The sequence below is a fragment of the Paroedura picta genome, chromosome 9 (assembly GCF_049243985.1).
Source record: "Paroedura picta isolate Pp20150507F chromosome 9, Ppicta_v3.0, whole genome shotgun sequence".
In the NCBI taxonomy this organism is placed as follows: Eukaryota; Metazoa; Chordata; class Lepidosauria; order Squamata; family Gekkonidae; genus Paroedura; species Paroedura picta.
In genome coordinates, this window is record NC_135377.1 from 9,230,995 (window position 1) to 9,258,137 (window position 27,143).

The 27,143-nt window shown below is 49.5% G+C and overlaps 1 long non-coding RNA gene across 3 annotated transcripts in view; it reads right to left on the reverse strand.

The window, feature by feature from the left end:
• LOC143844417 (uncharacterized) overlaps positions 1–27,143 on the reverse strand; it is a 142,414-nt gene that overhangs the window by 92,405 nt on the left and 22,866 nt on the right. For 2 of the 3 annotated variants that reach the window (XR_013233975.1, XR_013233976.1), the window contains exon 2: positions 12,794–13,149. This is a non-coding gene — a long non-coding RNA (uncharacterized LOC143844417). Of the gene's footprint in view, positions 1–10,017; positions 13,150–27,143 lie in introns of those variants that run through there. The other variant, XR_013233974.1, reaches the window with a different exon arrangement.

Below are 27,143 nucleotides of genomic sequence, written 5' to 3' on the forward strand. Positions count from 1 at the left end.
TTTTTTTTTCTTAAAGACCTTGCAGAAGAGTGACCTCTTGTGAGAAGAGCATGTCCTGATGGGCAAAAATCGCCACCTCGCCTGACCTCACAGCCTTGCAGACTGGCCTGAGCAAAAACCACTTGATAAGGTTGTACAAACACCTACATTGGCCTACATGTTCCTATTCCTCCCACCCCCCTTGCCCATCTCAACAATGGCTCCCATGAGCCTCTGGCAGAGATTCTGGAGTCTGGGGAACAGGCCAGGATGGCCTATCATTGCTGCCCCTTCACCTCCCCCCTACACAACTGGGACCCACCCTTTGCAAGGGGGCTGAGGGTGGCTGCCACTGGAAGCCAGCTCCCTGAGCCCCAGAGAGGGTCAGCAGAAATGAAGGACTAGCACTGAAGCTTTGGGCCAGCACCAGTGCGTCTCCCATTACATAGCTGGAAAGAAACTTATCTGCTGGTGATGCACCACGATTGGCAGATCTCAAAGGAACTCATACCCCTTCCTATCGCTCTGGGAATGCTGGCCTGAGAACGGTGCTCAGAACCATATCGCCAAACTAAAACCTCTGTGGACAGATTCAAATGAGTAGCTGTGTTGGTCTGAAGTAGCACAATAAAATCAGAGCCCGGTGGCACCTTTAAGACCAACAAAGCACTCGGAAGCTCACGCCTTGAATAAATCTTTGTTGGTCTTAAATATGCCACTGGACTGTGATTTTATTGTAAAACTTCTGTGGGGCTTTGCAAGGAACAGAATCATAGAATAATATTGGAAGGGATCTCATGGGTCATCTAGTCCAACCCCCTGCACTGTGCAGGACACTCACAACCCTCTCGCACATCCACTGTAATCTGCCACCCCCTTGAGCCTTCGCAGAATCAGCCTCTCCGTCAGATGGCTATCTAACCTCTGTTTAAATATTTCCAAAGATGGAGAACCCACCACCTCCTGAGGAAGCCTGACAGGTCGATAGTTACCCGGAAGTGATGACAAGGAAAACTAGCATGGATCGACAGAGCAGGTGGGTACCACACAAGGATTTGGGAGGGGGGGGGAGGATAAACTTCATTCATTGAGTTCTTGACTTCTGGAGGATGAAGAAAGACCACATCCAGTTCGGAAACCACTGCCCGAATTTTTGTATATACAAATTCGCTCTTAATCACCGTTTCTCTAGATGGTGCAGGAAGCAATCAGGGGTGATTCAGTGAAAGGCATGCTCTGAGTCAGCCCCAAAAGAGCTCGCTGGCCATTCCGCCCTGCTTCGACAGTGGCTGGCCGCACCATGCACCTAAAAAAAACACACACACACAACAGACCAAGCAGCTGCAAAGTTGCCCACACAAAGGCATGCTAGACCAGATTACACTGGGGACCATGCTCTGCCCTGAACGCCATTTTCACTTTATCTGAGTCCAAGTCGGGGGGAGGGGGGTGGCAGGGGGGGGGAGTGTTCCTTCCATTCAAAAGGGCAAACCACAGTTCTCAGAACTGCCAACCAAAAAACCCAAGACCGTTAACGTTGTTCGAGAGTTATTTGCAAACCCTTCATTGTTTCGAAAAGGTTTTCTGAAATGCTTGGGATTCCAGTCCTTAGAAAGTGGCATGCGAATAAAGCATTACTAATGCCACCCTCTTTGGAATTAACAATGGGCTTCCCCCCCCCCAGCTCCCCCACCCCGAAAAAGAAAAACCATTCTCTGGAACAATGAGCAGAAGAAGGGCTTTGGCAGGTCAACTCTTCCTCGCCCCCCCCCCCCCGTCCAGTTCGCCCTGGATCCTGTAGCTTTTTGGAGGCACAATTTACTGTCATTGCCATGTGAGCAAACTGCAGACCCTGAGATAATTACTGAGCAAGGCCGCACATGCATGCAAAGGTCCTTGGCCCACAGCATTTCTACCATGCTGATTGGGGCCCCTTTGCAGAGATCTACTTTCACCATCACCCAAAAGAGCCACGCTTTCCTCCAGCCCTGACATGAGACTGGCGCCTCTGTGAGCCACACTGTTTGTATGCTCCTCCCTGCTGGATCGGGCCAGAGGTGCATCTAGTCCAGCATCCAGCCGCCCACAACAGCCAGCCAGTTCCGTGGCACAGAGCGTGACACCCTCGGCTTTATTGAGGGCTCTGAAAAAGGTTTCTTGAATGGGTGGGAATTAACTGATTAATATTTCTGGTAAGGCCTTGGAGGAGGAGCTGGTGTCATGGCTTAAGTGCCACTCAGTGCTTAACACACACTCAGGGTGGGCTGTCCCGCCCCTGAGTGCCTCCTCCTCCAACCGGCTTGCCTGCCTGTCCATCAGCCAGCCAATTGCCTTCTGTCCCCCACCCCTGACCATCCCCTCCTCCTTCCACCTCCTTCTGAGGCTCGGAGGCTGCAGATCCTTGCTGTGTGAGAGCTGCCCCTGCCGGTGAGTTCCCTAACAGCTGCCTGCAGCCTTTCCAGTTCCTGGGGGGGGGAGGGGCCTTCCGCAGAATTCTTCCACCCACCACCCCCAATCTAGTGCCCGTTGTATTCCTGAATGCAACGGGCTTTGATCCTAGCATTTTTATGATTTGTTAAACATTTATCAGGTGAAATTATATATGGTCATGTCAACCCTTCCAAAATGGCCACTGATGGTCCTGGAGGGGGTGGGAAGGGGAGGGGCCCCAGGTGGGCGTGGACACAGCTGTGCTTCCTAATCACATTCTTCACCTTCATGCCACTTCTGGGGTTTCTCGGAGCCTGAAGGGTTTTTCAACGGTAAAACGAATGAGAAAGGCTGGCATAGAGGTTGGGGCCTCCCCCGCCACTGGGATTCAGGGGTACTTACTTCTGACGGCAAGGGTTCTCATCAGTCCCCATGGCTAGTAGCCCCCGAAAGACCTCTCCTCTGGACAAGAGATGTTCTATCAGGTCTAAAAAGAAATGGGGGGCTGTGGGGGGCGGGGGGACCACTCCATTGCCAAAATCGTTGATGGGCTGCGCTGAGATGGCTACGTAGACCTTCAGAAGAACCGCAGATAGCCGGAGGGCTCCAAGAAATAACCTCCTTCCCGCATTTCACAATGTTGACTATCAAAGCAACCAGTGATAAGATACAGCATTAAAACATGGGAGGCAACTGTCCCAGCTTAGGCGAGAGGATCTAAAATTGTGAAGAACTTGTGTGTTTGGGTGTGAATGCGGGTGTGGGTGTTGGTGCGGGTGTTCCCCCCCTTCCCCCTTTTGCATAAACACAAAAACACTACATTTCTAGCTGTTATCAAAGAGAAGAGAACATCCCAAAGGTTTAAAACACAATCCAGGGACGAGCTCATCCAAGCAAGCTGTGATGAAACTGGAATGGGACCTAAAGGCACGTTCAATTCAATGGGGTTTGCATACGAGAACTCCCAAGCTGGATGGTGCCAGGCAGGCTTTCCGTAGGGCCTGCAAAACGGAGCTTTTCCGCCAGGTATATGGTCATGGCCAGTGCTAGAGGAGGGGGTATGGGTCCCCCTAGATGTTGGTGTCGGACATCTTGACACAGGTTGGTCTCTCCCTATGCCTTTCTTGTACGGTCTTTCCCATATGAAGTTCTGCCAACTGCTTGGGGTTGTAATATTGTTGATTGGGGTTTTAATGGGGTTTTGTTGCTGGATTGTTGCTGTTGGATTCCAGAGCGGCGGGTTACAAATACAAAATAAATAAATAAATAAATGCAGGTTCCCTAATTCTTGCTCCAGGGTTACAGGAAGCCTGCTATTAACCCTTTCCTTACCAGATACTCCTGCATGCAGAGTTACAAGGCCCAACACCCCCAAAGGTGCCAGGATCTATCATGAGGGTGGGGTGGGGATTGATTCTTTCTCATGGAGGGAAATGACAACCCAAAGCTCTGCACCCCCAGGCCAGGCCAGCCACCCCCACAATCCGGTGCCGGAGCAGACCATAGCCGAGCACAAACTGGTTCAGACGCTTCCATTTATTTTGTCTGCTGCGCAGGACGCTTCTTAAACAGGGGGAGCTAAATATTTATAAAAGGATAGCAGCTTGTTTAATTTCCGCTCTCTGGGCTCGCCAAGTGCAGCGGGAGAAGGGTCCTGAAATGACAAGCGATTACAGCGCCCAGCAGGTGACACGCAACAGATGGGAGGCCACTGTGACACGCTGTAAGAAATTATGCTCTACCCCCTGCCCAGCCTTTGTCTGACCTCTGCCACTTGTTTAGTCCACGAGGTGCTTCTGCTTACAAGTTTTGTTTTCAATACATAGAATCATAGAATCATAGAGTTGGAAGGGGCCACACAGGCCATCTAGTCCAACGCCCTGCTCAACGCAGGATCAGCCCAAAGCATCCTAAAGCATCCAAGAAAAGTGTGTCTCCAACCTTTGCTTGAAGACTTCCAGTGAGGGGGAGCTCACCACCTCCTTAGGCAGCCTATTCCACTGCTGAACTACTCTGACTGTGAAAAACTTTTTCCTGATATCTAGCCTATATCGTTGTACTTGAAGTTTAAACCCATTACTGCGTGTCCTCTCCTCTGCAGCCAGCAGAAACAGCATCCTGCCCTCCTCCAAGTGACAATACCATGCATCTCAACGCCAATTTCCAAAGCAGACAGATCAGAGAAGCCCAAGACCATGGAATCAGAGTCGGAAGGGAACTCCAGGGTCATCTAGTCCTACCCTCTGCACAATGCAAGAAGCTCACAACTACCTGCCCACCCACAATGACCACAATGTCAGACATGGTGGGATGAGCTCCCAAGAATGCTGAGGGCCCTGCTGGCGCTACCACAGTTCCACAGGGCCTGCAAGACATCTCTTCCGCCAAGTCTTTGCTTGAGGCCTGCTTGAGGCTGGTGCCTCAAGATCCTCGGCCCCTCCCTGAGTCGGCCAGGTCATCAGACTACCTCTGCTGCAGTTCCGGAGGCACTGATAAGTACCCTGCGGGGCTGAAGGAGGGAATTAATGTCCCCAAGGGAGGGTTTTACTTGGTTTTATTTTAAGGAATTTAATTCTGGGGTTTTGATGTTACCTGCCATGAGCCACCGTGTGGGAGTGGAGGGCTATAAATGGAATAATAAATAAAATAAAATGAAAAAATGTTTCAAATACAGGGGGAAATGAGAATCCTCCCTTAAACAGTCAAGCAGCAGAATTTCAGGCAAGTTTCTAGACCGTGTTCAAGGGCAGACCCACACAGAACGCTATACAGCAGTCTAGTCTGGAAGTTGCCAAAGAACGAATGACAGGGTCCAAGCTTCCTATTTTCCAGTATCGGTTACCAACAAAGACAGTAGATGCCTGCCCCCACTGTTTCTCCTCCTGTAATTCCTATAAAGCCCCTGTAATTCAGATAAGCTTCTCGGTCATATACAGGGTTAGCTCTTAGAATTGGCCTCTGTAATCTGGATATTTTTTTCTCTTTTTTCTTTTGGACAGGATTGTATTGTCTGTGTGCATCCCTTTATACAGAGGCACACATTAGTGTGTATACTTTACGTGGCGCACAGAAAGTCAAACGACCCCACTAGAAGAGATTAAAGGGAATGCTAAACCACAGAGGATGCTTGAAGTAATGACAAGAAGCTTTCATCAGCTAAACCAAAATTGGCCAAGACACACAGAGCCTCTGATCTTCTGCAGAGCGAAAGCTGCTTATTAGAGAGATGCCTTTATAAATAAAAAAAAGAAGAGGAGGAGGAGGAGGAGAGGAGGAGAGAGAAAGAGAGAGAGAAAGAAAGAGAGAGAGAGAGAAAGAGAAAGATAGGAAGAAAGAGAGAGAGAAAGAAAGAGAAAGAAAGAAAGAAAGAAAGAAAGAAAGAAAGAAAGAAAGAAAGAAAGGAGAGAGAGAGAGAGAGAGAGGAGAGGAGAGAGGAGAGAGAGAGAGAAAGAAAGAAAGAAAGAAAGAAAGAAAGAAAGAAAGAAAGAAAGAAAGAAGAAGAGAGAGAGAGAGAGAGAGAGAGGAGAGAGAGAGAGAGAGAGAGAGGGGGAAGGAAGGAAGGAAGGAAGGAAGGAAGGAAGGAAGGAAGGAAGGAAGGAAGGAAGGAAGGAAGGAAGGAAGGTCAGCTTTGGGTGTCAAATTCCTTACTCTGCACAAGAGCCTATATTTTTCCGCAAAGGTCTCTGTACAATTTGTAATGATCTGGGATGGAGCTTTCCCAGAAAAGAAAGCTGACTTTAACAGGAACAGGGGAAGCCAAAGCTTTCAAAATCTCCCTTTGCTCTCAGGGATAAATGTGTGATGCCGTCTTATCCTCCCCCCCCCCCTCCCGCCTTTGTGTTTTTTGTCCCTTTCCTCCCTCCGGAAACATGTTTTGGCCTTTACACTAAAAAAAAAAAAAAAAGATGACTCCCAGCGCATAACCGAGCACAATGAACCATTTGCCGGCAGAATGCTGAGTAATAGGCTACACGGAGAAGGAGAGCACCCTGGCCTCGGCCCCAGGAGCACTCAGCGGCTTTGAAGCCCGGCCACCGTCTGGAACACGGCGCTGCCAAAAGACAGCCGTCACCAGAAGTGTGACTGCACGGCCCAATGGCCAATTACACTCTGGGAAACCACAAGCGACCTCTTCGAGCACTAGCCACCCGTTTTTAACTCCATGCCCGGCAGCATTCCCGCCGGCAGGCCGAAGCGGCGTGGAGAAACAGGGAGCGGCCTTGTCCAGCGCTGCAATGCTTGGTTCGTCTTGCTAGCCATCACCCATGCGCACCCCCGCAGTGGCTCTCTGGGGGCATGACCTAGCACAGCCTTTCTCAGCTTCTTTAGCACTGAGAAACCCCTGAAACATTCTTCAGGCTTCGAGAAACCGTGGAAGAGGTGCGCTATCGTGCAGAATAGGGTTGGGAAGCGGAGCTGTGGACATGGGGCCCTCCCCTCCCCGCCCCCTCCAGGCCCATCGGTGGCCATTTTGGGAGGGGGTTTGACATGACCATAGATGGTCATATCACCCAATACCTTTTAAACAACTTTAAAAATATATATACCAATTAATTCACTCCCACCCATTCGGGAAGCCCTTCCAAGGCCATCAAGAAACCCCAGGGTTTCACGAAACCCTGGTTGAGACAGCCTAGCCTAGCGCCTCATATTTAAATGGCTGCTTCTTGCTGCTTCCAAACTGTCTGCAGTACAGGAGACTGTCCAGCCTTCTGTGTGTCTAGGACTCTCCCCCTCAAAGCACTGGCTTTAGATGTAGCTTGTACAACTCCCTTTAGACCAGGGGTAGTCAAACTGCGGCCCTCCAGATGTCCGTGGACTACAATTCCCAGGAGCCCCTGCCAGCGAATGCTGGCAGGGGCTCCTGGGAATTGTAGTCCACGGACATCTGGAGGGCCGCAGTTTGACTACCCCTGCTTTAGACAGTTAGCAATAACTCACAGGATACAGAACTTTAGGAGCTCCAGGAGATAAAATCCTTTACACCAGGCAATACATACTATTGCTCCCAATGGTCAATACACACACTCAAGTACACTACACCTTACGGCAGCCTTTCTCAACCATTTTACCAACGAGAACCCCCTGAAACATGCTTCAGGCTTCGAGAAACCCCAGAAGTGGCGCAATCGTGCAGAATGTGGTTGGGAAGCAGAGCTTTGTACCCACCCAACTGGGGTCCCTCCCCTTTCTGGCCCATCATTGGCCATTGGGGAGGGGGGAGGTCGACATGACCATATATGGTCATATCACCTGATAAATGTTTATAGAATTTTTAAAAAATGAATTAACTCCCACTCATTTAGAAAACCTTTCCAGGGTTGTCAAGAAACGCCACGGTTTCACCAAAACCTGGTTGAGAAAGCCTCACACCGACAAACTATGGCTCTCCAGATCTACAATTCCCATGAGACCCTGTCTGCACGACACTGGCAGGGGCTCATGGGAATTGTAGTCCATGGACCTCTGGAGAGCCACAGTTCGGCCACCCCTGCCCTACGCCATCCACCAGGAACACAAAAAAAATCAGAGTCCGGTAGCAGCTTTAAGACCAACAAAGATTTATTCAGGGCGTGAGCTTTCGAGTGCAAGCACTCTTCCTCGGACTATGAACTGACCATCATAACAGTGGGAATATATAAGCAAAAGTTAAACCACTGCCCCCCGAGCCAGACTGAAACCGCATCCAGACAAAACTGATACTGGCAGGGAATGGTGATGCACTGGAGACTATGTTAAAGCTGAGCATTGTCTTTATTTATTAAAATACGTCTGTATATTCTAATTTTTTTGCCTACGCCCCGAGGCAGTTATTATGGAATGAGTTGCTTTGACACACCCCGTCCCCAGGACACTTTTGTTAGTTCTGAGATGTATTTGTTGGTTTTACACTGCTGTCATTAGCATTGGGAGAACTGAAAGGGAGGGTATGTCGTTTAGAAAAATGCATGCATAATAGATATGCTCCAGATTTCACAGCCATCAGAAGGAAGTGTTTGGGTAAGAACGCTGAATGGGAACTGTGATTCCAAAAAGGGAGAAGGATTTTTTTTTTTTTAAGTGAAGATTCATGAAATCAGCGGTGGTGGAGGAGCAGAAACGAACAGCTCACGATGAGTCGGCAGAGAGGCAAAGCTACATCAACAGTTAAAAATTCAACAACTTCCAAGCAGAGGGCAAATTCCACAAGCTGCGGTGAAGGGCTGGACAATGAGAACCAAAATTCCAGCCCAGAGGAAGTGATAAAGTTACCACGATAAAAATGAAATTCCAACAGATGTACAGTAGCATCCTAACCAGGATGGAATTTCCTCCTGGCCCTGTAATAACACAGTCATTGGTGCTGTGCAGATTACAGTCAGGGAGGAAAAATCCATCTCTAACTCTTTTTTTTTTCTTTTTAAAGAATGCCTGCTCATTTTTCCCCCCTGCTGCATCGGACACAGTGCCCAAACAGCTGGCTCTCAGCAATGTGGAATGCAGCTTCTCAGAGCAGCAGGAGCAGAGGGAGAGATCAACTCAAAAGAAACGAATGGGAATATTCCTTCTTTTATATTATGACATGAACACTTTGCGAAATTAAACTGAACCTGGGCTCCTTGGAGACCGAAATTTATGACTCCCCATTCCGTTGTTTTGTTTTCCTTTAGAAAACCGCTCTGAGACATATGCTACGCAGAGAGCACCTGCCACGCGTTCACAGCATCGTGAGGGAGGATCTGAACCCAGGACTGCTGCAGTCGTACTCTGGTGTGCTGAGCTAGCCTCTCACCAAAGGTCCAAAAGTCAAAGCTCAGCACCTTCACTGCCTCCGTAAGAGTTGCCAAACTTGGGGGGGGGGGGGTCTGGAGATCTCCCAAAATTACACCTGGTCTCCAAACAACAGTTCCCCTGGGAGGAAATGACAGCTCCAGAGGCCAGGCTCGATGGTATTCCACAGATTCCAGAGGAAATCCCTCCCCAAATTCGCTCTCCACAGGGACCACCCCTAAATCTACAGGAATTTCCCAGGCTGAAGTTGGCAACTCTGGTCTCTGCCCAGCACCCACCCAACCACTGCTTAACCTTTTGTTTTCATCCAGCTAGATATCTAAACACAACACTGACAATTCAGAGCTCCAGGTGAATTCCAGATTTCACAGAGTTACGACCATTTGCCCGTAGCAATGAGATGGGATGGTCCCAACCGGGCAGCCGAACTGCCTTGAGAAGGAACAACTGGGCCACAGTTGTGAACGGCTACTGATGACACGGCACCCGCAAGCAAGACTGGGCTACTGGTCCATCACCTGTGTGAAGTCTCCATATGCCTGGAGCTAGAGATGTAGAAAACAAGGGAAATACCAGAAATGTTCCAAAGGGGGGAAAGATCTCCCCCTCCCTTTACCATTGAGAACCCCCTGAAACGTTCTTCAGGCTTCAAGAGACACCAGAAGTGGCACCACCATATAGAACAGGGGTAGTCAACCTGTGGTCCTCCAGATATTCATAGACTACAATTCCCATGAGCCCCTGCCAGCAAATGCTGGCAGGGGCTCATGGGAATTGTAGTCCATGAACATCTGGAGGACCACAGGTTGACTACCCCTGATATAGTAAATGGTTGGGAAGCAGAGCTGTGGACACGCCCACCCGGGGCCCCTCCCCTCCCTCCAGGCCCATCATTGGCCATTTGGGAAGGGGTTGGTCGGTCGACATAACCATATATGGTCATATCATCCAATAAACCCAGGTGTGTGTGTGTGTGTGTGTGTGTGTCCATGTGTGTGTGTATATTACAACGTACAACATAATCATGAATGTGACTAAAACACATTAACTTGCCAAAAAGCACTCACATTTAAGAGGCTTCGAATAACAGCACATTATTAAAGAGCTGGGTGCTTTCTGTGTGATAAAGTTTGACTTCATATTCAAATATGCAGCTTTTGAGGCTGCTTCGATGCAAATCATGTACTTTTTGCATTGTTAAAGCAATAAAATCTCGAGCTTTGGCATGCATTTTATTTTCCCCTGAAAAGTCAAAGAGGTTTTTTTTTCCTTCCCCAAAGGATGAAACAGAAATAAATTGAGTTTTGCCAAGCAATGTCACTGCCTGACTGCACGACACGTCATCAAGTTGTAGCTGACTCATGGCGACCCTGTAGGGCGGGCTTCCTCAACCAGGGTTTCATGACAGCCCTGGAAGAAAGAGGTGGGTAGGTAGGTAAGTTATAATTACTAACTAATTATATAAAAATAAATAGAAATAAAATACCTGTTAAACTTTTATTGTGTGATATAACCATATATGGGTATGTCAACCTGTCCCCCCCTCTCCCAAACTGGCCAAGGGTGGGCCTGGAGTGGGTGGGAAGGGGAGGGACCCGGGGTGGACATGTCCACAGCTCTGCTTTCCAACCATATTCTGCACAATTGCACCTCTCCTGGGGTTTCTCAAAGCTGGAAGAATGTTTTGGGGGTTTCTCAGTGGTAAAAAAAAGTTGGGAAATCCTGCCATGAGGTTTTCAGCGGAAGAGGCCAACACCGATGTCCGGTCATTGCTTTCCTCTGCTTACTCTTCCTGCACTTCCTTGGTGGTCTCCCATCCAAGAATTAGCCAGGGCTGAGCCAGCTTAGCTTCCGTGTTCTGATGAGAACCAGCTAGCTTCGGCCATCCAATCAGGGACTCTGCTCAAAACCATTTTGCAGCCCTCGCCACAGAGCAAGGGAAAGTTGCATGAGAATAACCAGAGGTTGGTTTGGTTTTTAAACCTGTCTCTGGCTTATCATGCACCAGCATCATTTTTAATGGAGGTTTACTTGGAGCTTTTGCAAATAATTCTCAAAGACAAATAGTAAAGTTGCCAGTTGTGTCTTCCAACAAACGGGTGCGTACATTTTTGTCCGTTTCCAGGCTCCTGCCTTTCTTGATGTTCACCAGCAAAATTTACTTAATCCCAACCAAGTTCCACCCAGTTTGGTGAGACCTCCTGCCATGTAAGTAAGCTCGCACAGAAGAATTTGGGACAATCAGCGCACCTGACGTTTTCGTGTTTCACTGCGCTGCACGCCAGTGAGATTCCACCTTCACATTTCGAGCAAGCTGTGGCCGTCACTCATCGTCCCGGACAATTTCTGCACTGAGCCAACATTTCCTGCTTCCCACCTCTCTGTGTGCTGAGCTGAAATATTGACTCTTAACAGGCATCCGGCTTCCTATACCGTTCCCCTAATCCTAAAATAAATCAAGTCGGCGCAAATAAAGAGAGCTTGTAAGGTATATTCATCCAGGGAACAGGCGGCTCCAATCCGGAAGAATGCCAAACTCCTGTGCAAACTCGTGAGTCAAAGCCCTGCAGGGAGACTCCAACAAGAGTAACCTCCGCAAGGGTGGGGGGGGGGGGAGTTGGTTTTCAGACCCCGCTTTTCACTAACCGAAGGAGTCTCAAAGCGGCTTACATTCGCCTTCCCTTTCCTCTCCCCACAACAGACATCCTGTGAGGGAGGCGAGACTGAGAGAGCCCTGAGATTACTGAAGGAGAAGAAGAAGAGTTGGTTCTTATATGCCGCTTTTCTCTACCCGAAGGAGTCTCAATGTGGCTTACATTCGCCTTCCCTTTCCTCTCCCCACAACAGACACCCTGTGAGGGAGGTGAGGCTGAGAGAGCCCTGATATTACTGAAGAAGAGTTGGTTCTTATATGCCACTTTTCTCTACCCAAAGGAGTCTCAAAGCGGCTTACAATTGCCTTCCCTTTCCTCTCTCCACAACAGACACCCAGTGAGGGAGGGGAGGCTGAGAGAGCCCTGATATTACTGGAGAAGAAGAAGAGTTGGTTCTTATATGCCGCTTTTCTCTACCCGAAGGAGTCTCAAAGCGGCTTACAGTCGCCTTCCCTTTCCTCTCCCCACAACAGACACCCTGTGATGCTGGCAGGGGCTCATGGGAATTGTAGTCCATGGACATCTGGAGGACCACAGGTTGACTACCCCTGCTATACAGTGTACACAGGTGGTGCGTGTGTTCAACGCAACTTATGAACAGAGCCAGAACACAGGTGCATTGCTGCTGGGATAGGTCTGTCGTATCTCTTGTTCTGTAACATCGACCTTTCCCCACGGTGGGATTGCGCATCTCTCGCTGTGGTTACATTCAACCTTGAGGGGGAGAGGTGCGTTCATGGGACACCGCTGTACGAGGAGGAACTGATGTGAGCAAAGAGGACAGCAGGAAGAGAAAATACACAATGCCGTGACTTGTGACCTTAACCACGGCCAAAAGATCGGGAACATTTCCTCTGTATCCAGGGAAGGGAGGCTGAACTGGCGTGAGAGACGCAACCTCCCACAGCCTTAACGAAACTTAAAAGTGATCTGTGCGTCTGGGGAAATTACACACGTACCTGGCAAATTGCCTTGAACTCTTTGGGAAAAACACAGCCCATCTCTTCAACCACCGTTACACTGGTGTGATGCGACCAGGTAAGGAGACATATCCCATAGCTATGAGAAAATAATCCATCTTCGGCACCAAAAACAGGATCCTGATGTGCAGTTCTTGGGGGAGGAAGGGGAGGAGAAGAGTACAGGAATTGCCAAAAAGTCTCCCCTTCCTCCCCCCCAAAGGCATTTTATCCGAAGTTGACATTCTTCCGAATCTTCTGAGCGGCTCATTAAATCCCACAGCCTTGGAAATCCTTGGACGGAGGGAACAAAATTTCAGTAGGCTCCGCGGCTGGATCCGCCAAGAAATCGAGACCTTGAAGAAAGAAAGAAACAAGAGGAGGTTATTACAGGGGACAGACACACACGTGAAAGGAGGAAAAAAATGCAAAACAGGCTGGAAATGGCTTCATCTGCAAGACAAAACTAACTTGCCCATTTTTCTTCCTCTGTAGAAGGGGGGTGAGAGGCTGACCTCTCTGTGGGAGGCCAAAGCACCGTTTTTTTTTTTCCTCCGCAGGCCTGCCCACAAGGTGAACTCAAGAGCAAGCGTTGAAAAGGGCTTCTTCATCTCTGTCAGGTCCTTTTAAAATGACTTTGCTGCCCTAGAGGCAGCCATCAAAGCAAGAGGGGGGGGATCTCATGCTCTTCGCAAGCACATCTGGCCAATACTGCTTCTCCACATTTGCCATTCCAGAGCAAGCAGCCAGATATACCGCAGACACTAATAAATAATCAAATGCAGTGGTTCTCAGTCTTCCTAATGCCGCGACCCTTTAATGCAGTTCCTCATGTTGTGGTGACCCCCAACCATAAAGTTATGCAATTGATCTTTCACAGAAATTAAACCGAAACTGACCAATGGCATGAAAATCCACTGTTGAATCACAGAATCATAGAATAACAGAGTTGGAAGGGATCTCACGGGTCATCTAGTCCAACACCCTGCATTTTGCAGGACACTCAGAACCCTCTCGCTCATCCCATGTCACCTGCCACCCCCTTGAACCTTCACAGAATCAGCCTCTCCATCAGATGGCTCTCCAGCCTCTGCTTAAAAACTCCAAAGATGGGGAACCCACCGCCTCCCGAGGAAGCCTGTTCCACTGAGAAACCGCTCTGACTGTCAGGAACTTCTTCCGGATGTTTAGATGGAATTTCTTTTGAATTAATTTCATCCCATTGGTTCTGGTCCGTCCCTCCAGGGCAAGAGAGGACAACTCTGCTCCATCCTCTACATGGCAGCCTTTTAAATACTTGAAGATGGCTATCAGATCCCCTCTCAGTCGTCTCCTGATTGTATATCGAAACAGCTGCTTCTATGGCATTGTACCCTGCTGAGGTCACGCGAATCCCCACTCTCTGCAGCCTCCAAAAAATTCCAGGTATTTCCCAACCCAAAGTTGGCAACTGAAACTCTAACCTCCACCTGACAGAATGAACCTTGGTGGCTTCTCAATACGTCAATTTCAGACGAGGCATGAGGTAAACAGGAAGAAAATTCCCAACTTTTATTTATTAACTTCCTTGGACAAAATTGAGTTATTCTTTAAAGAGACCGGAAGCAATATAGAAAACATAACACACAGCATTTGCCAGGCTCATTTTGCCATAACATTTCACATGACTGAGATAATGGTTTTCAGCCAGGCTTTTCTTCTTGAACAACCTCCCTGGCCTTTCCGCAGCCTTGGAAATTCCATAGTGTAAACTCCTTTGGCTGACCAAAATTCCTCAGCCAGCTTTCCACTGAAACTGGGCTCTGAGACAGCTAAAGCATCCACTGTGGTAGTCAGCCTTCTCCAAAAACCAGGCTCTGAGACCTACAAGCTCTCCCGAGACAGGATCTTTCCAGCATGCTTTCGGAAGATACAAACCCGCTCTCAAAACTTTTACTGTTTTAGCCTAGAAGCCCAGCTCTGAGATAGCAATCCTTTGGTCTCCCTCTCCAGATGTCCAGCCACTCTGACTCAAAACTGACCAATTTTCTACTCCATTCTCCCCTCCCATCTGGCTCCTCCAGCATTCCATGGGTCCCAGAAAGGGGACGAGCCCTTTGCCCATCAGTCACAGTCACTCACCTAGATTTATGACTAAGTGGGTACTTGAACCCGCATCTCTCCAGGAGAGGTTAGCAATTCAACTGCAGCCACCAACACCGCCACCAGCACCAGTGCAATGTCAGCCTGTTTTCACTCACGTTCTGACAGGGCAAATGTTTGCAACACATCCGCCCTCAGAGAAACCCTTTTGTGCATTTGTTTTCCTCCCCCAAGGAACTCCTGACTGTCTACCAGAAACTGATTTAATGTCTCCTCTGACGGTCCGTGGAATGTCCTGGGTCTCAGATCATCTTCTTTCATAGTACTCGCTTCCCGAAACTTTTGGCAAAGACGACAATTTAAGGCATGGCCAAAGGACCCTTGAAAATACAAATGCTAAACCCTGGTGGTACAATTATTATTTTGATTAGCTGAAGCCCAGTTAGCCTATAGGAAAACCCAGCCCTGACGCAACCTAGCACTGAATCTCAGTCTTCCTCGTGTTCCTTTAGTTTTGAATTTCCTGCACTGGGTAGAGAGTTAAGAACCCAACAGGCCTCTTCTAAGTGAACGATTCAATAATCATAACATGTTTTAATCCGTTTTATCACTATTAACCCAATTGCAGGCCGCCCTTTCAAGGGAGTCCTAACCAGACATTCTCTCTCTCTCTCTCCGTGTCAGTGACGATTTCCATGTCGGGTGAAACAATTTACGAATCCATTTCCTAATAGGGGGATGAACCACAGGGCGGACAAGAAGAATTCCATAGTAAATACTGTTTATCTCTGGAAGGGGTCCAAGAAAGGGAGTGTGGTTTAGGCTGCTGTGTTTGCACAGGCAGGTCAGGGGAGGGGAGGGGAAATGATCTGGTGGTACCCAAATGTTGTTATCGCTCATGACAACAATAACTTTCCTTTTTCAACCGCCACGTAAACCTCACCCCATGAGATGAATCGGAATGTAACGGTGCCCTACGGCAGTGGTCCCCAACCTGCGGGCCGCGGCCCGGCGCCGGGCCGCAAAGGCCATGGCGCCGGGCCGCGGCTCCCTCTCCCCGCCCCCCCCCACCCCCGCAGTAAAAAACTTCCCAGGCCGCAAGCCTGCGACCCGGGAAGCTACTTACTGCGGGAGGGCGGGGAGAAGGAATCAGGGCCGCGCCGCGCCCGTGCAGGCCGCGCCGGCGCGGCCCGATCCACGGGCGCGGCCCGCGGGTGCGGCTCGTGGGTGCGGCCGGCGGGTGCGGCCGGGCGCGGCTCGCGGGTGCGGCCGGCGGGCGCGGCCGGGCGCGGCCCGATCCGCGGGCGCGGCCGCGGGCGCGGCCCGAAGCGTGGGCGTGGCCCGCGCGGGCGCGGTCCCTGCGGGCGCGGCCCAATGCCCTGCCGGTCCCCAGCCTAAAAAAGGTTGGGGACCACTGCCCTACGGGGAGAGCGAATTCCTCAGCTTTTGCAAAGGATGTGTCGTTTGCACCACAAGTTATTTGACCCCACGCTGGCAAACTCCAGCACCGATGACTGTTCCGTTGCTCAGGAATAATGTGGACACAAAGCTATGTTGTGGCGGGAGGGATCACGCCTACAGGGAAAATCCAGACATTACAATGGTCTAGGGGGGAGGAAAGGCAGTGATTGAAAGCAACAGATGACTATCTTTCCAAACTGATCTCATCCGCATACAAGCAAAGGCCTATCATGTCATTTAGATCCAACATGTCCTTTTTAATCTTCACAATATCACTGTGAGGGGTTGTCAACCGGAGAGATGCCCTTTGAGCGCCACAACTGAGCATGGATTTGAATTGGATTGTGCGCAGAAGAAAGTTGGGAGTCCAGTGGCAGCTTGAAGGCCAAAAATGTTTTCGTCGGGGTATAAGCCAGGTTTTCTCAACCTGGGTTTCATGAAGCCCTGGGGTTTCTTGATGGCCCTGGAAGGGTTTCTTGAATGGGTGGGAGTTAATTGATTTCTTAGACATATTTTTAATTTGCTAAACTTTGATCGGGTGATATGGCCATATATGGTCATGTCAACCTGCCCCCACCCCAAATGGCCAATGATGGGCCTGCAGGGGGTGGGAAGGGGAGGAGCCCCAGGTGGGCGTGTCCACCGCTCTGCTTCCCAACCATATTCTTCATGATCACATCAATTCCAGGATTTCTCAAACCCTGAAGAATGTTTCAGGGGTACAAAAGTTGAGAAAGGCTGGTATAAGCTTTCATATGCAAGCACACTTTGTCAGATACACACAGAAGTTTATACCTTGAATAAAACCGTTGGTCTTAAAGGAAGAATAACTTTTTTTTTTTTGGGGGGGGGGTACACTGCTAGATGGCATCTTGGCCCCCCACTGCTATCTTATAATATGGCCTGCTTTGAACCATGAGAAGATAATGCAGACACAATTGGCATTTGAAGCCCTTAAGAGAAATACATTCGGCCAGAAAACATTTGAGGGGAGAATTCACAGAAGATCTCCATAGAATGAAATAAAATTTGGAAAGGGACTGAATGAGGAGTACTACTCAGTTCGGGAGTAGGCAATTTCCTTGAGAAATCTTACCCCATCCACCCTACAAGATGGAAGCACCACCTTCAGAATTGTACAGGCCAAGATGGAGGAGGTGTCAGGAAACAATGGCTTCACATTCTGATCTTTTTGTTTAATATCTCTATGATTTTGTAGCAACATTTTTTGACTTCTCCTTGTACAAATCTAAGAACAGTGTGGTGGCCAAATGTTGGCCAACACTATCTCTAAGACTTGTTTTGGGTTCACATTTTTAATACCCCCTCACACACAAAAAAAAAAATCCCTGAATTAGCATGTCAGGTGACACTAATACCTCTGTCTGCCTACTTACCTACAGGACCGTCTACCTCATAATGTCACCCGCAGGACACTCCGCTCTGCTGAGAGTCCCAGGGCCTCAGGAGGGGCACCTGGCCTCAACCAGGGCCAGGGCCTTTTCGGTCCTAGCCCCCTATCTGGTGGAATGAGCTCCCGGATAAGCTGAGGGCCCTGTCGGGACTTTCTTGAGTTCCGCAGGGCCTGCAAAATGCAGCTCTCCCGCCAGGTGTTTAGTTGAGGCCAGGTGGGGGTCCCGGGGCATGTGATCGGGTCCCCACCCAGCCCCTGTGCACAGTGCCAGACTGTGCCAGGAGCATTATGTCATTCTTATCTGCCAGCCACATCTTCAATTTCATCTGCACCAAGACCAATGTTCCGGAGCATGGGGAGGGATTTGTTTCTTAGGTCATACTGGATACCGCCATTTTGTGTGTTGCTGGGGATTGTTTTTAACGTGTTTATTAATATTATATGTTTTTTTATTATTGATTATGGTATTTTCTTTTCTGTGAACTGCCGCGAGTCAGCTTGCTGGGAGCAAGTATAACAACAAGGAGTTAAAAAACTCTAGGCTCAAAAATGGATTTCATTGTCCAGCTGCTTGATATTGTGCAGCTGAGCGGCAAAGCATCTGCTTTGCATGCAGGTCTCCGCTCCAATCCTGAGCACAGGCATTTAAAAACATCACAGAGGAGGCGATAACGAGAGAGCTTTGCCCCTTCCGGTCAGAGCTGACAATACTGAGTAAAGTGAAAGCAAAATGGCAAAATTGGAGGGGGGGGGAGAGAAAAGAGAGGAGTTTGTAAGGGCCAATAACCCCGATGACGAAGAGAAATGGCGTCAAGTCCCAGGGAACTTCTGCTGACATCACAGGGTTTTGAAGGCCAGGGATGTTCAGAGGTGGGTTTTGCTCTTGCCTTCCACGGGGCTTCCAAGATCGGATGAGGAGGCTGACCTAGCCTGACCCATCCAAGTGCCCGGTGCCAGCCATACACAGGAATAAATAGTATTCTAAGATTTCAATCTGCTGGCAGCAGAATCCTCCAGCAAACCCGCCCAGCTGGAACTTCCCTAGCTCTGGCAAATGGGTGTCAAAAGGATGCATGAAGCTGCCTTTCGCCAATTCCAAGACCACTGGTGACAGCTCCCCAAGGTCTCAGGCCAAAGTGTTTCACGTCACGAACTACCTTGCATTCTTTCCCTGGGACAGGCCGGGGATTGAACCCGGGACCTTCTGTGCACCAAACACAGGCTCGGCCACCGAGCTGCAAGAATGACGCCAGGATTTCAAAAGGAATGGGGGTGCCTTCTGCAGCCCCAAAGAACAAAGCGACATAAGGGTTATTGTCAGAAAACCTTGCAACAGGGTGAACTAAGCTGAAAACACTTCCCAGGACATGTGAGGCCTTGACCCAGCATGCCAATTGCCCTGTTTATTTTAACCCAAGCTTGAGTCAGCAGATTCCTACTGTGACACTGCCAAACAGCTTCGGTAAAGTTTAGCCTACAAGCTCTGCAGTCAAGAAGCAAGAAAAGAGTCATCCCCTTCCTGTTTAAACCACACTCGTTAGAGGAGCATAGTTCCGATGTGGCACGGGACAAATAAGGTTCGTCCGTCACATTTTCGGGATCTGGTCCCTCTGCCGAAGAGCGCAGAGGAGCATGCCTGGTTCTTTCCTTGTTTTAAAAGAATAATTGCATCAAAGGGAGGGGGGGGAATGGAGCCACTTCCATGAAGATAGCAAAGTCCATTAGCAAACCTGGGAAAGGCATCTGAATTTAGAAGTCACCTGACCGGTCAAGGTGATGGCTGTCTATTGCCTCACTCCCCCTCATTCTCGGGAACTGATAACCGGGATCCTTTCACAAAGGGTTCTTAAAAAACAGGACTCTGATAACAATGAGTTGTCCCCACCTAACAAGCCTGAATTTGCAAGCTATCTAGAGTCATTCCAGGTGTTTTCAGATATGCAAACCAAGGCTTGTTGATGGCAAATGAAGTTGTTATCATCCGGGCTTTCAACCCCCCAGGAGTCTCTAGACAAGATCAGGAACAAATAATCTAGATTACACAGGGTGCTCTCTTGTCCTGACCATGGTGGGTTTTAAGATTAGCCGTATCTATGTTTGGCTCCTAGGAAATGATCGTATCCTTTCTGGATGGAGGCACTGGAGTCCCCCCCCCCCCAGAACATGAGATATTCAACACAAAAGATAAAGGAGGAGGAGAAGCACCCGGAGGAAGGAACCCCAGATGGGCAACCTAGAATCATAGAATAATAGAGTTGGAAGGGACCTCATGGGTCATCTAGTCCAACCCCCTGCGCTATGCAGGGACCTGCACAATCTTACAACGGAATACAGGATGCGCTGCAGCCTTCAGAGGATGTGACCTTCTGCCCAGTTTCCAGATGTCCCAAAAGGCCCCTAAAGGAAAACCCGGCTATCGTTGTGATAAGCAGGCCCGGAATGGCCAGGTCAATCTTTTGTCTGATTTCATTAATCCCCCCAGCTTTCTGCCCAAGGGGGAAGGGGGGGCTCAGCAGTTTACATTGTTCTCCAGTACTTCATTTTATCCTCACAAAGACTCTGTGGGGCAGGGAGGTTAAGGCGAGGCTGTGCTTGGCCGGAGATAACCCAGTTTCTATGCTGGGGAGGGGGGGGGGGGAGACGACTGGAAAATATTACCTAGCTTTGGCACTGGAACCAATGCATTTAAACTGGAGTCACTCTGCATAGGATCTGCACTGTGCATTTGACGAAGGTCCCGGCTCTAGGCCTATGCATTTATTAGCCCAGCGCCAACGAGCTATCGAGAATTCTCGCCCAGAACAGACCAGTAAGACTGCACATCAGACTCAAATGTCAATCCTTGTCCAGCGTTTGAAGCTACAGTGGTATTTTCAGAGGGCAGCCTGGTGGGTCTGGAGTAGAACCACTAGTTCTCTCTCTCAGCTAGAGAGCTAGCTCGGAACACATCTATGTTGCTATCCTATCAAGTATATTAGTTCGTAAAGAGATCATTATCTATTCTTTAATCACGTTGTGTACTGTTGCTGTGTTCATTACTTGGCCAACTAAACCATTGGCTTTTAGGGTGCTGTTGGCCTCGAATTTAGCTCTCTGAGTAAAACACGGTGTTCGGTCATTATTTTATTAGTATTATTATTATTATTCTGAAATAAAGACAAATACAGAAGAAATATGAACTGCAGAATAAGAAGCACTGAAAAAGAAAGATTAGATAATACATCTATGACAAATATTGTCCATGACATTGTTTTATCACATGTTGCATTTCAAGTTATACCAGACAGTTATTCAGGGTGTCTCCTCCTGCCCCCCCAGCCCCCCCCCCAGGCATCTGCTTGGTTGTAAGCTCAGCTGCAAATGTTCCTCCTTATTAAAAATATTTATTATTTATTATTATACCCCCGCCTGGATGATGAAATACACTAAGGGATAAATAGCTTTTGTTGTTGTTGTTGTTAGGTGCAAAGTCATGTCCAACCCATCGCAACCCCATGGACAATAATCCTCCAGGCCTTCCTGTCCTCTACCATTCCCCGGAATCCATTTAAGCTCGCACAGTGACTCCATCCAGCCACCTCATTCTCTGTCGTCCCCTTCTTCTTTTGCCCTCAATCGCTCCCAGCATTAAGCTCTTCTCCAAGGAGTCCTTCTTTCTCATGAGGTGGCCAAAGTATTTGAGTTTCACATAAGTAGCTTTATTTACCCACACAACCTAAAAAGAATCCCCAGAAATCAGTGAATGCTTCTGGTGGAATGATTTGTTTGTTGTTACTGTTCTCACTGAGCACTGATCTTTTGTGCCTGATGTTGACCTAGAGATATTCCCCCTGACCTCTGGCATTATCCTGCACAAGGCCGGGGGAATATAAGGAAGCCTCTCCTCGTTGCCTCTCCCCACCCACCCCGTCCCCAACGAAAACCATCTCACCTTAAAGAGAGGCCAGCATTAGCAGGCATAAATTAAAAGGCTTCCTAAGGAAGGGATGCCCCAAGCACTGCTTGTCTCATTTGAATAATGAAATGCTACTTCAAAGGATATTTTCCCCAGATGCGATGTGCTTTTAAGTCAGGAGGAGAGGTTTGGGCTGAAAGGAAACCTGCCAAGGGTAGAGAGACTATGCCACTCGTGTTCAAAGTCTGTGATCCTAGTTAACAGATATTGTAAAAACAAATGCAAAAGCACTCCTTGCCTTGGCTGCATTGCATCATATAACCTTGTAAACAGCTGTGCAGGGAAACCTCTCCCGCTCCCTGATTCGGCTAGCCTGTTTGGCTCTTCTTAGTGACCACGCCAGCTTGGTGTCATGTCTAAGAGTGGTGGCTACTAATCTGGAGAGCTGGGTTTGATTCCTCACTGTTCTTTTACATGCAGCCAGCTGGTGACCTTGGGCTAATCACAGTCCTGTTAGAGCTGTTCTTAAAGAGCAGTTCTCTTAGAGCTCTCTCAGCGCACCTACCTCGTAGGGTGTCTGTTGTGGGGAGAGGAAGGGAAGGCGATTGTAAGGTTTGAGACTCCCTCGGCTAGTAAAAAACAGGGTATAAAAACCAACTCTTCTTCTTTCCCTCTCCTATATTCTTGTCAATCTCAGTGTCTTCCTTCCCCCCCCCCCCCATCCATCTGGATTTCTTTCCTGCCTCTATTGGAAAACAGGTCACAACAGTAAAAACCCACATAAAAAGAAGAAAAACAACATTAAAAGCCCACAATAACCCAGCGGCAAACAAAAACTCACCCTCTCCCACTCCACCTACCACCCTCCCAGCACCTCAGGGTCTGGGGAGACCGGCTGTCCCAATTAAGAATGAACAGGGGCCCTAGATCTTCCTCAATCTGGCCTCAAACAAAGACCTGGCGGAAGAGCTCCATCTTGCAGGCCTTGCGGAAATGACAAAGTTCCGGCAGGGCTCTCAGCTCTCTTGGGAGCTCATTCCACCAACTGGGGGCCACTGGCTGCTTTGAGCTGGAACGGCGGCTTCGGCGGCCGAAGCACCCAACCCTATCCTAACCACTACACCAGGGGTAGTCAAACTGCGTCCCTCCAGATGTCCGTGGACTACAATTCCCATGAGCCCCTGCCAGCATTCGCTGGCAGGGGCTCATGGGAATAGTAGTCCACGGACATCTGGAGGGACGCAGTTTGACTACCCCTGCACTACACCAAGCTGAGTCTTGGGGTTTCTTGACAGCCTTGGGTTTCCCAAAGGGGTGGGAGTTAATTAATTTTTATTATATATTTTTAATTTGATGAACATTTATCAGGTGATACGGCCATATGTGATACGGCCATTTTGGTCAGATCGACCTCCCCCCCCCCCCAACATACACCCCAAATGGCTACTGAAGGGCCTGGAGGGGCTGCGAAGGGGAGGGTCCCCGGGTGGGCGTGTCCACAGCTCTGCTCCCCTACCATCTTCTGCCCAATCGTGCCACTTCTGGGGTGTCTCAAAACCTGAAGAATGTCTCAGGGTGTTCTCAATGGTAAATGAGTCGAGAAAAACTGATCTATGCACAGGGAAATAGGACACGCCGACCCTTCGCAGCTGACCACCCAAGCCCTTCAACTGAAGGTATAGCCAGCTGTCAAAACAATTAGGGCGGTAGACGCAGCCCAGCCTGGAGGAGCTGATATTCCAGCGACAGAAACGATTAGCTGCTGAGCCTCCTTTCCTTCAGGGAGGCGATCAACCACAGGTGCCTGTGATCTGCTCGGTTTTTGCATCAGAACATCAAAAGAGGACGCCTCCCTTATCTCTCCCGCCCGCCCCCCTCCCCGTAAAGATACTTAAATGATTAGTTCAAGGGCAACCGTGCAGGGGAGTTCTCTTCCAGACACCACCCAAGAATCCGAAAACAAAAGGGAAAAAAGGGAGCTGATTCAGCCTCGTGGGAGAACTTGTTTCAAGATGAGAGGACGCACCCTGCATCAGCCTGCCACGGTGCACATCTCCAACAGCTGTTGCTGTTATTTAGAATCATAGAGTTGGAAGGGACCTCCTGGGTCATCTAGTCCAACCCCCTGCACTATGCAGGACACTCACATCCCAATCGCTCCTCCACTAGAACCTGCCACCCCCTTGAACCTTCACAGAATCAGCCTCTCCGTCAGACGGCTCTCCAGCCTCTGTTTGATTCATTTATCCCCTGCCTTCCTCCCCAACGGGAACCCAAATGACCTTACGCCGTTCTCCTCTCCTCCATACAGTGGATGAGCGAGAGGGTTGTGAGTGTCCTGCATAAGGCAGGGGGTTGGACTAGAACCCAGAAGGGCCCTTCCAACTCTATGATTCTATGATTCTAAGTCCAGAGTTTTGTCTAAGTCTAAGCTGTGCATGTGAGTGGTTGCTCATTAACACAGGAAGCCAGGCTCAGCAGCAATCTGGAGCCACACAGGGCCTGAGAGAGCTCTGAGAGAAATGGCTCTGTGAGAACAGCTTCTATCAGGGCTGTGATGAGCCCTAGGTCACCCAGCTGGCTGCATGTGGAGGAGCAGGGAATCAAACCCGGCTTGCCAGATTAGAAGCTGCCGCTCTTAACCATGACACCAATCTCAGTACGCTTAGACTGATAGTGGCTCTACCGGGACTCAGGATGAGGTCTTTCACATAACCAACCACTGGATCCTTTTAAATGGGACATAAGAGAAGCCATGTTGGGTCAGGCCAACAGCTCATCCAGTCCAACACTCTGTGTCACGTAGTGGCCAAACCCCAGGGGCAGGCAGGAGGTCCACCAGAAGAGGTGCTGATAGCTGAACCTGGGACCTTCTGCATCGCAAGCAGAAACTCTACCACGGAGCCTTGGCAAAGCAAATACTCCCCCATCAAGCCACAATATCTTCCCAGTCGAACAACTACACCAGGGGTAGTCAACCTGGGGTCCTCCAGATGTCCATGGACTACAATTCCCATGAGCCCCTGCCAGCATTGCTGGCAGGGGCTCATGGGAATTGTAGTCCATGGACATCTGGTGGGCCGCAGTTTGATTACCCCTGAACTACACTGTCCGAAGGGAACACACAACGACAAACCATAAAGCAAGATGATCAGATGCTCCCACGGGTCAGATGCCTTTCTGCTCATACACAGAATTGTGTCTACAGCTCCTAAAACTACACAGGAAGGGCAGAGAGGAGCTTGATGCATAGGAGAGGGCTAACAGCAAAGAGAAGAGACAACTGTGTGGCAGAGATTACTACACAGGAGCGGTGCCAGCCTGTGGCAACCTCCTACCACCCGAACCCGAGCTCCCCGTTTGCAAAAACTGCACCGAGAGACACACCTCGCAGGGTTCTCATAAGGGTGCGCATAATAGAGACTGTAATGCAATTTGCAAATTCAAGGGCTGTAGACACAGTAAATTGTCATGACAGCTCCCGCTCCTCCTCGCTTGGAGGTTTTAATATTCCTCTCACGAACGCAGCCGGGAACAGCGAGCAAAGATGGGAAATTTTGTTCTACCACCCGGGGAAGTCAAGGAACAGACTGACAAGGTCAGAATGGTACCCGGAGAAGGCCTGTTAGAAGACAGACCCAAAGGAGACAATAAGAGACAATCACAAGTTGTCACATGAAGCCCAAAACACTTCAAGACTTCAAATCTCTACTCAAGAATGACATTTCTCCACCTTCTTAAAGCTGCGACCCTTTAATATATCATGTTTAAGGCCTCATATTGTGGTGACCCCCAACCATAAAATTATGCAAGGGTTCTTTCACAGAAATTAAACCAAAACTGACCAATGGCGTGAAGATCCATTGCTCAGGATTGTATATAACTTGGTTTTTTTCCGGGGTTTCTCAGTTCAGCTCTGCCTCTTGTCCCATTGTGCCGATCTCCCTCTTTTCCGCTGCTCCAGACAGACGAACGCTCTATCTCGATCTACCCCGCAAGGCTGTTGTGTGGATGGCGCCCCCACCCCGGCCAAGCTGCTTGCCCTGCTGTGACCCCTGTGGAAGGGTTGTTCGACCCCCAATCAAGTCCTGACTCCCAGGCTGAGAACTACTGGCCTAAGACCTTCTGCATGCCAAGCAGATGTTCTACCGCTGGGCCATGGTCCCCCCACGTATAAAATGCAGCATTGCAAAACTTGGGACAATATTCCCCTTCCCCACACCCTCAGCCCACCCAGACAGCCGTCCACCTCAAGGTAAGGGGTTCGCCTGCTATTCTAGTGTAACCCGAGGAGGGGGCCCTGATATTCCAGCTCTGGCCTTAACCAAAGACCTGGGAAGGAGCTCCGTTTGGCAGGCCCTGTGGAACTGTGAGCTCATTTCCCCGGGAGCTCATTCCCCCAGGACAGTGAGTTGCTCAAGGTAACTGACCCCTTTGCCCAGTGCTCTCATCCCTCCACACCCCAAAATTCCGAGTATTCCCTAGCTGGATTTAATGGTGTGTGGCAGGGAGCAGAGACAATGTCAAATACAGCCTTGTAGGAAAAGCCAGGGCAGAAGGAGGGAAAGAGAGAGAAAGCCATGACTTTCCCCCCCTTGCATTACTCAGCAAGGTGCATGAAAGCGCACAACAACACACGCTCCTTAAAATCCCGGATTATGACTCAGAGGTTTCTCTCCCGGACACACTTCTATGCCGCTCCGGTGATTCACTTTTGAGAAACAGGATTAGGGACAGCAACAGTCACGGCAGGCCGGTCCAGGAAGACAGAGTCTCTTTAATCGCTTCGAGCTTTCCAGCGGCGGAACGGAAGGCCAGAATGGTCGGTGGCCCGGAGTTACAATGACGTGCCTGCCAGGAAATCAGCTCACACAAACAAGAGCCTTCATTCCCTGCCCGGCCGGCTCGCGTCCAACCCGGCCCCTGGTCAGCCATCCGTAAACAAGTGGTCAGGCAGCTGCCAGTCGACGCCGGTCGGCAGCAATACGAGGAAAACCCGTGGGATCCGTGCAACTGACCTTGCGTGGCTTGGGCCTAAAAGCGAAAAAGCAAACTCATCCTCTCCCTCTTCCTTCCCCCCACTGCACCCCACCCCCCGGCCAATGCCCCAAGCTCTCCAGCAAGTGAGATCATGTTCAGATGAATCAGGAGTTTATTAATAGCACAGGGAGGGCTTGCAAGTATTTCACAGGGGGAAAAGGTGCTGACGGAAGGAGCAGAGAAAGCCAGGGAGGGCTGGTAATTTACAGGAAACGTTTGGAATGCTTTCCAGCCCAGCTGACTGGGTTGGGTTTGTTGCTTTTTTTTTTTTTTCGGCAGAAGAGAGTCAGAATTCGGCAGAAGAGAGTCAGGATTCCAACTTGGACTGCCTCGGTCGATTCTATGTATTTCTGTATTACGCGGATAGCCTCAGCTGGCCTGATCTTGTCATATTTCAGGAAGGGAAGGCGATTGTAAACCCCATTTGAGACTCCTTTGCGTAGTGAAAAGTGGGGTAC